This window comes from Triticum aestivum, chromosome 7A (assembly GCF_018294505.1).
Source record: "Triticum aestivum cultivar Chinese Spring chromosome 7A, IWGSC CS RefSeq v2.1, whole genome shotgun sequence".
Classification (NCBI taxonomy): domain Eukaryota; kingdom Viridiplantae; phylum Streptophyta; class Magnoliopsida; order Poales; family Poaceae; genus Triticum; species Triticum aestivum.
The window spans coordinates 14,718,293-14,722,158 of NC_057812.1; the positions used below are offsets into that span (position 1 = coordinate 14,718,293).

The window sequence follows — 3,866 nt, forward strand, 5'->3', positions numbered from 1 at the left end:
CAGCATGCCGAAAAATCCATGATTGCATACACGGAACTATCGTAGAACATGGCGACCTGAACATTCTCTGCAGCCTTAGCTCATGCATATGTGGCCAGCAGTCACTGTGGCAGAGGCTGGTGATGACAACGGCGCCAAATCTCGGCGAGAACTTTTAGAGTATTGAGAGGCTGCCGCCACAGCATCAATGTTCCACCGCCTATGCTTCATCACCCAAGGCCACCACAATGTGCTTTTAGGGAGCGCTTCCCGTGCGAAAAGTTAACCTTGATGACGGCAGCAGGGTGGGGAGAAGAGAGGAGACGGCTGGAGCGGTGACCTTTTAAGGATTGCCCGAGTCGCCTATCAACGAGCGACATGGTTGAAGAAAAGAACTGAACAAAATGGTCTTGCCATTAAAAATCTTAACCTTCAAATCCTCACATATATGAAACACAGTGAAACATGCCTTAGCTGTCTATTTTAATAACAAGATAAAATATTTAATTACCACACAAAGTATGGTTTCACATATATTTATCATAGCAAATGGACGATAATAATAAATCTGGATGGGAGTCTCTGCAACTTGTAATTACACGATTGTTTTAACAAGCTTTTACAGTATGAAACAGTTGTATAACAAAGGATATGATGGTCCCTATGGCCCCATACGAAGCATATTGTTCCAGCTGCCGACGTTATTCTGTGTAGTGTTCTTCCTTTCTTTTTCGAGGGGAGTGTAGTTCTGGTTTATATACTGGAGTGGTAATTCGTAGCCGGGTATCGATGTATGCACCCGGCCCATGCTCTGTCCGGCTGGTCCGCTGGTCGGATGCACTCCCAGACGGCACTGTTGCACTTGAACCCAGATCCAAACGCGATCATCCATACCTTATCGTTCTTCCGCATCCGGCCCTTGGCTTCGATGTACGCCAGCTCGTACCACACCGTGCTGCTCGACGTGTTCCCGAACCGGTGAAGCGTCATGCGCGACGCCTCCACTTGCTCGTCCGACAGCCCGAGGCTGCTCTGCACCTTGTCAATAACCGCGCGTCCGCCGCAGTGCACGCAGAAGTGATCGAACGCCTTGCGGAAGCCGGGGACGTGCGGCTTCACGGTCAGCCCCAGCTTTCTGGCCACAAAGGACATGGCGAAGAGCAGCTGCTCGGAGAGAGGGAGGACGAGGGGCGCGACGGCTGTGATGTTGGCCTTGAGAGCGTTGCCGGCGACGGCCAGGAGATCCTTGGACAGGTTGACACCTAAGATGCCCTCGCCGTCCTCTTCCTGGAAGACGCACGAGTAGGAGCTGTCGTGCGTGCCCGTGGTGCTCGTCCGGACGAGGTGCGCGAGGCGGAACCGCGCCCTGTCCTCCGATGTGGACAGCAGCACGGCCGCGCCGCCGACCCGGAACAGGACGTTGGAGAGCTGCATGGGCCTCTCCTTGCCGGTGTAGAAGTTACAAGTGATGATCTCCGTGGAGACGACCAGAGCGTGCTTCGTCGCGCCGTGGCCCGTTGCTTGCAGCAGGCCGGCCGCGAGACCCACCGAGATCACGCCGGCGCTGCATCCCATACCGGAAAGGTTTACGGCGCGGACGTCATCACGGAGCTTGTATCTGTTCACGATCATGTCGCTGATGGACGGCACTGGGGCGAAGACGCTGCAGTTTACTACTAGTATGTCGATGGCGTCTGCGGTGACCACCGTCTTGGCGAATAGGTCGTCGATGGCCGAGAAGACGACCAGCTCCGCCTCGCCGCGGGCCTCCTGGAAGCTATTCTGTGCCGGCATATACAGGTCGCCGGGGGCAGTCTGGTCTCCTCGCCGATGCCGCTGCTTTCGAGCATGCGCGTCATGAAGGAGACGCTGTGGTCATCGAACAATGGGTTGAGGTGAATATGCTCGATGAACGTGGCTTTTGGCATACGACAGCTGCCAATACCATGGAAGCAAGCATAGTCGATGAGGTATACGGCACGGCGGCGCTTCATCAGCTGTGTGGCCACGGCGCCGGCGGCCAGGAGACCGGCCAGGACGAGGTGGATGGGTTGACAGGCGCGGAGACAGCCTAATACAATGTCAACAATGGCCACGAAATGCCTCGGATGAGGTATCAAGGCCATAATTTTGAATCGCTGAAACCGTGTAGAGTGGGTGCGTCTAGGTCTATGTTCTGTAAAGGCGCACACGTTGCCGAGTAAGCTACTTGTGCCGCTGTGCGGTGCTCTCATTTATGGGGAGCCACGCTGCTCATCGGACGTCATTCACGGCAGCCACAGTGCCCTGCCGCCGTGCTCTCATTTATAGAGAGCAACGCGCGCGTCTTACAATTTTTTTATTTACAAAATGATAATTTATCTTTCTATTATATAAGGGCATCTCCAATACTGACCCACAAATTCGCTCCCGCATCAGTCCGCGTACTTCATCCAAACCGGCTGATTTTTTTTTGATCAAAAGGGGTTTCCCCCCACCCCACTTTCATAGAAAACGAGGAAAAAGCAAGTCACGGAGACTGTTACAAGCAATCGGGTCTACCTGAAGTGGCAGACCAGAGAATAGAAACGCAACCCTACATCACAAAGCGCTAGACCGAAAAACTAGAACATGAAACGAGAGTCTAATGCCACACAGGGCAAACACCGAAAACCATCAGTCAAGCAATACAAAATGTTTCTCAGGGAGTAGGACGACCATCAGCTTCCTCGCGTGAGATCATCCCGAATGAGCTTTCAGCATGATTCCGCCCTGTGTCCTCTTTGCGCACGCTCTCAGTTCCCAACCCAGGCGATCCTGAGCAGCTCGCCTCTTCGACGGTCCAGGAGTTGGAGGCAGCATCGTAGCAGCACTGATTGATCGCCCCCGCAGAGAATCTTCCATTGGTGTAGAGAAGAACTGATCCTCTCCAAGATCACACGAGTGCTTGTCCACGGTATGCCCTGAAAACAGATATCATTACGCATAGTTCAAATGCCCCAAATGGCAGCAACACAAGCAATGTTAATAACAGTTTTCTTGTTGTTCATATTCCAGAAAGAAGATAACTCAGTCATATTTTTAGGAACACTGAAACCAAAAGTATCAGCAACATCAATCTAAATCTGTTTGGCCACCACACATTCAAAGAACTGGTGATGAACTGACTCATTCTCATTACAAAATAAGCAGTTTAAGTTCTCCACCACCCTCCTCTTGTTCAGGTTGTCTCTGGTGAGAATTTTATTATTAAAAGCCAACCACACAAAGACCAAGTATCTGTTAGGTACAATAATTTTCCAGATTTTTTTCCAAAGTGGGGTATAGACCCCACCCCAGTTAATCATGTTGTAAAAGGATTTGACCGAGTAGATACCTGATGGTTCCAACAGCCAAACAGGGTGATCCTCCTCATCGGTCAGGTTTTTGGTAGAGATGATCTGAATCAGATCGTGCCATTATTTCATAAATTCAGCATCTACACATCTACTAAAAGTGAGCTTTAGGGTGGTACCATCCCACACCTCGGACACTACACATTATTGTTGTTGACAAATCTCATATACCTCCCAAAACTGAGTTTTCAGGGAAGAATCCCCCACCCAGGTGTCATCCCAGAAGATGATCTTATCACCGTTACCCAAATTCCATCTAAAAAAGGTCTTATGCCTTCAAAAGCCCAAGTAACCCCTTTCCAAAAAGGTGAGCCCACACCCTGTTTAGCCCACAACAAATTAGGTTTTTTCGTTCTATATTTATGATCTAGCAATCTCACCCAGTCTTTATCCTGATTCGTGAAATATCTTTTAGCCCAAGAGGCCAACAAAGCCATGTTAAATTGGGTACCCCCAAGCCACCAAAGTCTTTTTTCAGAAAAATCAGCCCCCAGTTAGCAAGATGGTATTTGT

The 3,866-nt window shown here is 50.4% G+C and overlaps 1 pseudogene; it reads right to left on the bottom strand.

Moving 5' to 3' along the window:
* Positions 1-209: 209 nt before the first annotated feature.
* On the bottom strand, positions 210-2,105 carry LOC123150434 (3-ketoacyl-CoA synthase 5-like; annotated as a pseudogene).
* Between the last annotated feature and the right edge of the window lie 1,761 nt (positions 2,106-3,866).